Raw genomic sequence first — 10,858 nt, 5'->3', positions numbered from 1 at the left:
GGGCGCCCGGCCCTGCGCAGAACCGAGCGACCACGCCGCGGACGCGCGAGCGCCCAGGCGCGACAGCGGGACGGCGCGCGCGTCCGAGAGGCCGATCGGCCTAGCGCGCCCGTCCTTGCGCGAACCCGGGCAACGGCCCGCCCGCCCGCGCGGCCCGGCCGCCCGCGCGACGCGCCCATCCGCGCGGGCCAAATGCGCAGAACCGAGCGACCACGCCGCGGCCGCGCGCGCGCCAAGGCGCGGGAGCACGACGAAGCGCGCGCCCGAGCGGCCGATCGGCCCAGCGCGCCCGTCCTTGCGCGTCACCGGCCAACGGCCCCGCGCACGCGCGGCGCGCCCGCCCGCGCGGCGCGACCATCCGCGCTGGGCGACGGGCTCGGGCGGAAGGCCCGCCCAGGCAGGACACACCCCCTTACCTCCCCAGCGGGGCATCCTCCGAAGGCCCACCCCAAGGGCTCCAGCGAATCGAGGAGCATTGCACACGGAAACGGCCCGGACGCGAGTCCCGGTCGCACGGGGTGCGCATCCCGAACGTCCGGGACGCGCTTCCCGGGAGGGCCGATGGAGGGAGCCGAAGTGGCGCACGGCCGCCGGGCACGGACGGCCGAAGGCAGCGCCCGTGCGCCGGGAAGTCGGCAGGCGCGTGCCGGCTCCGTCGGGGACGAAATGTGCCGGGCAAGTCCGCCGCGAGGCAACGGTCCTGTGCGGAGTGGAGCGGAAGGCCCGCCGCGGCGGCAGCAGACCCCCCCTCCCTACCACCCCGGCGGGGCATCCGCCCAAAGCCCACCCCAAGCGTTCCAAAGTACCGAGGAGCGTTGCAAACAGGAACGGCCCGGACACGCGACCCGGTCGCACGGGATGCGCGTCCCGGTCGCACGGGTCGCGCGTCCCGGGAGGGCCGACGGACGAAGCCGAAGTGGCGCACGGCCGCCGCGCACGGACGGCCGGCGGCGGCGCCCGTGCGCCGGAAAGTCGTCGGGCGCGCGACGGCTCCGTCGGGGACGAACGGTGCCGGGCACGACCGCCGCGAGGCAACGGACTTGTGCGGAGGGGGGCGGAAGGCCCGCCGCGGCGGCGCCAGCCCCCCCTCCCTACCACCCCGACGGGGCATCCGCCCAAAGCCCACCCCAAGCGTTCCAAAGTACCGAGGAGCGTTGCAAACGGGAACCGCCCGGACACGCGTCCCGGTCGCACGGGATGCGCGTCCCGGTCGCACGGGTCGCGCGTCCCGGGAGGGCCGACGGAGGAAGCCGGCGCACGGCCGCCGCGCGGACGGCCGGCGGGGGCGCCCATGCGCCGGGGCCTCGGCGGGCGCGGGCCGGCTCCCTCGGGGACGAACGGTGCCGGGCCCGCCCGCCGCGAGGCGACGGACTTGTGCGGAGTGGAGCGGAAGTCCCGCCGCGGCAGCAGCAGCCCCCCCTCCCTACCACCCCGGCGGGGCATCCGCCCAAGGCCCACCCCAAGCGTTCCAAAGTACCGAGGAGCGTTGCAAACGGGAACGGCCCGGACACGCGTCCCGGTCTCACGGGATGCGCGTCCCGGTCGCACGGGTCGCGCATCCCGGGAGGGCCGACGGAGGAAGCCGGCGCACGGCCGCCGCGCGGACGGCCGGCGGCGGCGCCCATGCGCCGGGGCCTCGGCGGGCGCGTGCCGGCTCCCTCGGGGACGAACGGTGCCGGGCGCGCCCGCCGCGAGGCGACGGACTTGTGCGGAGTGGAGCGGAAGTCCCGCCGCGGCAGCAGCAGCCCCCCCTCCCTACCACCCCGGCGGGGCATCCGCCCAAGGCCCACCCCAAGCGTTCCAAAGTACCGAGGAGCGTTGCAAACGGGAACGGCCCGGACACGCGTCCCGGTCTCACGGGATGCGCGTCCCGGTCGCACGGGTCGCGCATCCCGGGAGGGCCGACGGAGGAAGCCGGCGCACGGCCGCCGCGCGGACGGCCGGCGGCGGCGCCCATGCGCCGGGGCCTCGGCGGGCGCGTGCCGGCTCCCTCGGGGACGAACGGTGCCGGGCGCGCCCGCCGCGAGGCGACGGACTTGTGCGGAGTGGAGCGGAAGTCCCGCCGCGGCAGCAGCCGCCCCCCCTCCCTACCACCCCGGCGGGGCATCCGCCCAAAGCCCACCCCAAGCGTTCCAAAGTACCGAGGAGCGTTGCAAACGGGAACGGCCCGGACACGCGTCCCGGTCGCACGGGATGCGCGTCCCGGTCGCACGGGTCGCGCGTCCCGGGAGGACAGACCGAGCAAGCCGAGGTGCCGCTCACGGCCGCCGCGAGGGACGTACGGCGCCGGCGCCCGCGCCCCGTGGCACGGCCTAGAGCGTGCCCCCCTGCCACCCCATCGGGGCATCGGCGCAAAGCCCACCGCGGGGTAGATAACCGAAGGCAACGAGGGACGGTGGATGCACATATCCGAGCAGTGGCGATAGGGCCGGAGGGAGCACCGACAGGGCCGTGAGATTTTAAAGTACCGAGGGAATTTGCAAACCGGGCCCGCCCCTCCCCCCGTCCATCGCACGCCGATCGGGGGTCCGGCGCCCCGCGGGGGGCTGCCGGCATGCGCTCCCGGTGCAGGCATCGACGAGCCGCCCGCGACCTCCACTCGGGTCCGAGCCCCCAAGCGCGGATGCCGAAACGCGCCGGCCGCGGCAGCCCCACCCCTGCCACCCCATCGGGGCATCGGCGCAAGGCCCACCCTGGGGTAGATAACCGAAGGCAACGAGGGACGGTGGATGCACATATCCGAGCAATAGCGATAGGGCCGGAGCGAAGACCGAGGGGGTCGGGGGGTTTTAATGTTCCGAGGGAAGTTGGAAACGGGGCCCGCCCGGACGCCCGTCCCTCGCACGCCGATCGGGGGTCCCGCACCCCGCGGGGGGCTGCCGGCATGCGCCCCTAGTACAAGCATCGACGAGTCGCCCGCGACCTCCACTCGGATCCGGCGGCGCACGCGCGGATGGCGAAACGCGGCGGCCGCGGCTGCAGCCCCCCTACCACCCCGTTGGCGCGTCGGCGCAAAGCCCACCCCGGGGAGGATAACCGAAGGCGACGAGGGACGATGCATGCACATATCCGAGCAAATACCGAGAGGGTCGGGGGGAAGACCGAGAGGCAAGGGGTGTTTAGAGTACCGAGGGAAGTTGCGAAAGGGGCCCGCCCGGACGCTCGCCGCTCGCAGGCGATCCGGCGGGGCGCACGGAGGGCGCCGCCCATCGCCGGAGCTTGCTCGGTCATCTCTGCCGCACGGACACGTAAGCGCCGCCGCGCAAGGTTCGGCCGGCGGGGCGGACGGTTCGCCGCCGCAGGCCTTTCCCGCAGCCGGAACGTGGGCCCGGCGTTGCGCGCCGGCGGGCCGCGCAATCCGCCGGGGCGCACGGCGGGCGCCGCCCGTCGCCGGGGCTTCGCTCGGTCATCTCGGCCGCACGGACACGTGCGCGCAGCCGCGGAAGGTTCGGCCGGCGGGGCGGACGGTTCGCCGACGCAGGCCTCTCCCGCGGCCGGAACGCGGGACCGGCGTTGCGCGCCGGCGGAAGGCGCGATCCGGCAGGGCGCACGGCGGGCGCCGCCCGGGCTTCGCTCGGTCATCTCGGCCGCACGGACACGTGCGCGCCGCCCATCGCCGGGGCTTCGCTCGGTCATCTCGGCCGCGCCGCCACGTGCGCGCCGCCGCGGAAGGCTTGGCCGGCCGGGCGGACGGTTCGCCGCCGCAGGCCTTTCCCGCAGCATGCGCCCCTTCGCCCGAACGACCGCGGGACTCCGGTACGGCCTAGCCGTCGGCCGCCCGGCTGCAAGCCGTCGGGGCCGCTCGATCCCCGTCGCGTGCCGGCCGCCGCTCGGGCCAGCCGGCCGGCTGCCGCACGTAACCTCTGACCTCATCAGCGGTCGATCCGCACCGCGCTGGTCTTCGGTGCGGACCCGTCGGGGCCGTGCCGCGCCGGCCGTCGCATCCGGTTCCGCAGGCGCCGCCCGGTTGCCTCCCGCCCTCGTGCGCTCGCGCCGGCCGGGCGACGCGGTGCCCGCGGGACTCGGGCATGGTTGAGCCGTCGGCCGCCCGGCGGCATGCCGCCGCCGCTCCGCGCCGCGTGCCGGCTGCGCTCCTCCCCGCGCCCGTCCGCGGGCGGGCCCGCCGCCGCTCGCGCCGGCCGGGCGACGCGGTGCCCGCGGGACTCGGGCATGGTTGAGCCGTCGGCCGCCCGGCGGCATGCCGCCGCCGCTCCGCGCCGCGTGCCGGCTGCGCTCCTCCCCGCGCCCGTCCGCGGGCGGGCCCGCCGCCGCTCGCGCCGGCCGGGCGACGCGGTGCCCGCGGGACTCGGGCACGGTTGAGCCGACGGCCGCCCGGCGGCATGCCGCCGCCGCTCCGCGCCGCGTGCCGGCTGCGCTCCTCCCCGCGCCCGTCCGTGGGCGGGCCCGCCGCCGCTCGGCCTAGCCCCCCGGCTGCCGCACGTAACCTGCGACCTCGTCGGCGCTGGATGCGCGTCGTGACAGTTTTCGGTGGGGCGCCGCGGAGGCGCCGGGGGCCCATGCGACGGGCCAGGGGGCGAACGGAGGGCTCGGTCAGCCCTAACAGGGGACCGGCGACAAAGGAGCGGTCGCGCAAAGCTTCGTAAGGGACCCAGACGACGGGCCTACCGATCCGAAGCACCGCGCACGGACGCGCAGCGGGCCCACGACGGGCCGACACGGAAGGCCCGCCGCCAAGGCCGCAAAACCGACAAAGGAACCCACGGGGACGCACCAGAGCGGGCAAAGCTTTCACCGAACGGGACGGGACCGAGCCCCCGCAACAGGCGAGGGCGACGGATCCGACCAAGTAAGGCCGATCCCGCTCCACGCACGCGCGGCCGCAGGAACTTCGTGAGGGACGGGACGACCGGCCGACCGAACCGAAGCGCCGCGCACGGCCGCCGCGAGGGCCGGCCGGAGGCATAGACCGAGCGCCGCGCCAGCGGAAGGAGCGTGCCGGCTCCGTCGGGGACCACCTGCGCACGGTCCGTCCGAGCGAGCCGACGGACCGGCGCGGAAGGCCCGGCGCCGAGCCCGCAAAACCGACAAAGGAACCCACAGGGACGCACCAAAGCGGCCCAAGATTTCACCGAGACGGGACCGAGCCCACGCAACATGCGATGGCGACGGATCGGACCAAGTAAGGCCGATCCAACTCCGCGCGCGCGCGGCCGCGAGCACTTCGTGAGGGACAGGAAGACCGGCCGACCGAACCGAAGCGCCGCGCACGGCCGCCACAAGGGCCGGCTGGAGGCGTAGACCGAGAGCCGCACCAGCGGAAGGAGCGTGCCGGCTCCGTCGTGGGCCAACTCCGCGGGGCCCATCCGAGCGAGCCGACGGGCCGGCGCGGAAGGCCCGGCCGAACCCGCAAAACCGACAAAGGAACCCACAGGGACGCACCAGAGCGGACAAAGATTTCACCGAACAGGACGGGACCGAGCCCACGGAACATGCGAGGGCGAAGGATCGGACCAAGTAAGGCCGATCCAACTCCGCGCGCGCGCGGCCGCGAACACTTCATGAGGGACGGGAAGACCGGCCGACCGATCCGAAGCACCGCGCACGGCCGCCGCAAGGGCCGACCGAAGGAATAGACCGAGCGCCGCACCAGCGGAAGGAGCGTGCCGGCTCCGTCGTGGGCCAACTCCGCGGGGCCCATCCGAGCGAGCCGACGGGCCGGCACGGAAGGCCCGGCCGAACCCGCAAAACCGACAAAGGAACCCACAGGGACGCACCAGAGCGGACAAAGATTTCACCGAACGGGACGGGACCGAGCCCACGCAACATGCGAGGGCGAAGGATCGGACCAAGTAAGGCCGATCCAACTCCGCGCGCGCGCGGCCGCGAAAACTTCGTCAGGGACGGGACGACGGGCCGACCGATCCGAAGCGCCGTGCACGGCCGCCGCAACGGCCGGCCGGAGGCGTAGACCGAGCGCCGCGCCAGCAGAAGGAGCGTGCCGGCTCCGTCGTGGGCCCGCTGCGCGTGGCCCATCCGAGCGAGCCGACGGGCCGAATCCCTCGAGGACGAACGGTGCCGGGCACGCCCGCAGCGAGTGCCCACGGCGGGCTTGTGCGGAGTGGAGCGGAAGGCCCGCCGCGGCGGCAGCAGCCCCCCCTCCCTACCACCCCAGCGGGGCATCCGCCCAAAGCCCACCCCAAGCGTTCCAAAGTACCGAGGAGCGTTGCAAACGGGAACCGCCCGGACATGCGTCCCGGTCGCACGGGATGCGCGTCCCGGTCGCACGGGTCGCGCGTCCCGGGAGGGCCGACGGAGGAAGCCGAAGTGCCGTGCGCGGCCGCCGCGACGGCCGGACGGCGGCGGCGCCCGTGCGCCGCGGCAAAGGCGGGAGCGGCCCGGCTCCGTCCGGGGCGCCGCGAGCTTCGGTCGAACCTTTGCCGTGACTCTTCGCAATAGGCCAAGCCCATTCACACTTGGCCAAGCCTAGGCCAAGCCAAGGCCTCCAATGCTTGGCCAAGTGCCTCCAAGGTCGGCCAAGACGGTGCCCAGCGTGCCAAAGCCATGGCATGCCCATGCGCGGCCCAAGCCGCGCCCATGAGCCCCAGCCGCACGCGGCCGCGCGCGCCCGCGCCCAGGCCACGGCCGCGCTGCGCGCCTGGCGCGCGCGCCCGCGCCCAGGCCACGGCCGCGCCCAGGCCCCGGCCGCGCCGCGCCCAGGCCCCGGCCGCGCCGCGCCCGCCCAGGCCCCGGCCGCGCCGCGCCCAGGCCACGGCCGCGCGCGCCCGCGCCGACGCCCCGGCCGCGCTGCGCGCCTGCCGCGCGCGCCCGCGCCCAGGCCCCGGCCGCGCGCGCCCGCGCCCAGGCCACGCCCGCGCGTGCCCGACCGCCCCCGCGTGCGCGCCCAACGCGGCCTGCCGCGGCCGCCCACGCGCGCCCAACGCGGTGTTGGAGGGTGGCTTTCGGCCCCCAAGCCACCACACCAAGTCTTGCTCGTGTGCACCTTGCGGATGCCTTAAAGTTGTTGGAAAAGGGCCGATCGGGTAACGCCAAGGTAGTGGAGCTTGTGCCGCGGTGTGCCAAGCTCTTAAGTAGCCGAGGGAATCAAGGCAAGGGGAGGGTCTACTGGTTGCAGCTTGACCCGACCCTTGGCTTGAGAAGAAAACAATCAAACTTAAGAGTATTTGTGGAGAAAGTTAGAGGAACGCTTGATTGATTCTATTTCCCAAAATGAAGCTTACAAGCAAAATATCTAAGGGAAACTATGATGGGTTTCCCCTAGCCCAAGTCTTGGACAAACCCCAAGACCGAATACAAAGAGACAAGGTCCCTCCCAAGCCACTAAGGCCGAAATACAACAAGTGCTAAGATGCAAGATAAAAGATGTAAGATGGTCAAAAGAGCCTCATTCCCTCTTATTTATAGTGCTCCCCAAGTGGCCCAAGAGTGGCCAAGGCATAGGGGTCTTCATGGCATGAGGAGGGCCAAAGGCTTGGCCAAGGCATGGGCAAGCCTTGGACATAGGCTGTTGGCCCGGCTGGGGCCTTGGCAGGGGGCTGGCAGGCCTATGGCACGGCCTGGGGGCTGTGGCAGGGCGCCTGGGCGCGGCAGGCTGGCTGGCAGGGCGCCTGGGCGCGTGCCAGGGCGCCTGGGCGCGCGGCAGGGCGCCTGGGCGCGCGGCAGGGCGCCAGGGGGCGTGGCAGGGGCGCGGCAGGGCGCCAGGGGGCGCGGCAGGGCGCCAGGGGGCGCGGCAGGGCGCCAGGGGGCGCGGCAGGGGCGCGGCAGGCGCGCGTGGGCGCGGCAGGCGTGCGGCAGGGCGCGGCACGGGCGCCGAGGCGCGGCAGGCGTGCGGCAGGGCGCGGCACGGGCGCCGAGGCGCGGCAGGCGGCGTGCGCAGGGGCGGTCGGGCGCGCGTGGGCGCGCGCGCAGGTCCGGTCGGGCGTGCGTGGGCGCTCGCGCAGGCGGCGCGCAGGGACGGTCGGGCGCGCCTGGGCGCGCGCGCAAGCGGCGAGGTTCGCTGGGCCGAACCTCGCCCGGGCATGCTGGCGGGCGCGCGGCCGGGCGCGCGGGCGGGCGCGCGGGCGGGCGCGCGGCCTGGCGCGCGGGCGGGCGCGCGGGCGGGCGCGCGGGCGGGCGCGCGGGCGGGCGCGCGGGCGGGCGCGCGGGCCCTGCGGTCAGCGGCGAGGTTCGCTGGCCCGAACCTCGCCTGGGCGTGCAGGCGCGCGCCTGGGCGCGCGGGCGGGCGGCTGGGCGCGCGGCCTGTGTCCTGGGCGTGCCCAGCCGTGGCCTGAGTGTGGCTGTGGCCTGGGCTCGCCCAGCCATGGCCTGGGCGCGCCCAGCAGTGGGCTGAGGCATGCTTGGGCATGTCTTGGGCGCGCTCGAGCGTGGGCACGGGCGCGGCCTTGGTTGGGCACGGTCATGGGTGAGCTTGGCCGAGTGGAGAAGAGCTTGGCCAAGGCTAGGCCAAGCATGGAGGGGCTTGGCCAAGGCTTGGCCAAGCATAAATGGGCTTCGGCCAATGCTTTCCAAGCAAAATAGTAAACTCATACCTTGGCATGTCCTTTCGTGGTCCTCCTCCGGGCCGGTATTTCCCCTTGGTTGAAGGCCCCGACGGTGGCGCTTGCGAGGGTCTTCAACATTCTCCCTCCCTTGAAGAATATCCTTGTCCTCAAGGATAAAATGTGGGTATCGCCGGGTCATTTCTTCATAATTCTCCCAAGTGGCCCCTTCTTTTGGCATACCTTCCCATGAGATTAAGACTTGCCATTCTTTTCTTCGTTCTCTCCCTTTCCTCCAAATGCGGTATTTAATGGCTTCCTTGGGTTGGAGTAATAATCTTCCATCATGATCATAGGTGGGTAAGTCTTTTTCTATCAATGAAGGGTCACCCACCGCTTTCTTGAGTAGCGACACATGAAAGACCGGATGTAGCAATGAAGTAGTGGGCAAGTCCAACCGGTATGCTACTTCTCCCATTCTTTCCACTACTTTGAATGGCCCATAAAACCTTTGAGAGAGTTTGTGGCTAAAATTCTTCTTGAGAGATTTTTGAGTGTAAGGTTGTAACTTTAAATAAACAAAATCTCCGGGATTGAAGGTTACCTCTCTTCGGTTTTTGTCATAATACCTCTTCATTCTTTCTTGGGCCTTCTTGAGCTCCCTTCTTGCATTGGTTAGAGCTTCATCTCTTCCGGCCAATGTTTGTTCTACTTCTTCATTCTTGGCCGTCCCCCTCTCATGTCGGTGCAAACCCGGAGGTGGTCTCCCATAAACTAACTCAAATGGGCTAGTTTTGATAGATGCATGAAAGGTAGTGTTGTACCAATATTCGGCCCAAACAATGAACTCTCCCCATTTGGATTGTTGGTTGTGGCAAAAACATCTTAAATATTGTTCAAGGGTCCGGTTGGTTACCTCCGTTTGCCCATCCGTTTGAGGATGATAGGATGAGCTTGTCTTCAATATGCTCCCTTGAAGTGTGAATAATTCTTTCCAAAATGTGCTCATAAATACCCTATCCCGATCGGATATTATGCTCTTTGGGACACCATGCAACTTGATTACCGACTCCACAAATGATGTAGCCACCGACTTGGCCGTGTAGGGGTGTTTGATGGGGATGAAATGAGCATATTTGCTTAGTCGGTCCACTACCACTATGATGACTTCATACCCTTTGCTAGTAGGCAATCCTTCAACAAAATCCATAGAGATGTCTTCCCAAATCATACTTGGAATAGGGAGTGGTTGAAGAAGACCCATTGGTGCCCTTGGATCATACTTGATCTTTTGGCAAATTTCACATCCGGCCACCAATGCCTTGACTTCGGCTTTAATTCCCTCCCAATAGAAGAAGTGCTTAACTCGGATATAAGTGCGAAACCAACCCGAGTGTCCACCCTCCTTACTATTGTGAAAATGATCAAGGATGTTTCTTCTCAAATTAGGGACATTAGGTACATAGACATACCCTTTGTAGATGATGAGTCCTTCCTTGAGCTTGTAGTTGGCCACCCCCTCGGTTGAAGCTTCAATCTTTTCTTTGATCTCCAAGGCTCGAGTATCAAGCTTGTTTGCCTCCCGGATTTGGTCCCAAATCCTCCATTCGATCCCACTAAGAGCCATGGAAGTAGGCTCTTCTCCTTCGGCCGCCCAAAGCATTGGGCTTCCTTCTTTCCTTGATAGTGCATCCGCCACCTTGTTCTCCTTCCCCGGTTGGTATACAATGTCATATTCAAAGCCAAGTAGTTTGACTAAGAATTTTTGTTGATCCGGGGTCACAATTTTTTGCTCCAAAAGATGCCTTAATGCTTGTTGATCGGTGATAATAGTGAACTTCTTCCCAAGCAAATAGGGCCTCCATACCTTGACGGCATGCACCAATGCTAGTAGCTCCCTTGCATATGTTCCCCACGCCTTCTTCATGGGGCCCAAGGCTTTAGAGAGGAAGGCTAGGGGCCTCTTTTGTTGCACAAGGACCGCTCCGATGCCATCTCCACTTGCATCGGTGTAGACTTCAAATGGAATAGAGAAGTCCGGAAGTGCTAGGACCGGTGTTTGAGTCATGGCCCTCTTCAAGTTGTCAAATGCTTCTCTCGACTCCGGAGTCCATTCAAATTCTCCCTTCTTCAACATGGAAGTTAGAGGTCTAGCAATCAACCCATAGTTCTTCACAAACCTCCGATAGTACCCGGTCAATCCCAAGAACCCTCTAAGAGCCGAGATGTTCTTGGGTAGAGGCCAATCCACCATAGCCTCAATTTTCCTTTGGTCCACCTTCACACCTTCTCCCGATATGATGTGCCCTAAGTATTCTAACTCCTTTTGGGCAAAGGCACATTTGGGAGGCTTGATGTAGAAGTGGTGCTTCTCCAAGATGGATAACACAACCTCCAAATGT

This window comes from Phoenix dactylifera, chromosome 10 (genome assembly GCF_051530095.1).
Source record: "Phoenix dactylifera cultivar Ajwa chromosome 10, Ajwa_hap1_PhDact_Kaust_v1.1, whole genome shotgun sequence".
Classification (NCBI taxonomy): domain Eukaryota; kingdom Viridiplantae; phylum Streptophyta; class Magnoliopsida; order Arecales; family Arecaceae; genus Phoenix; species Phoenix dactylifera.
Note: the sequence above shows the minus strand (reverse complement) of the source record.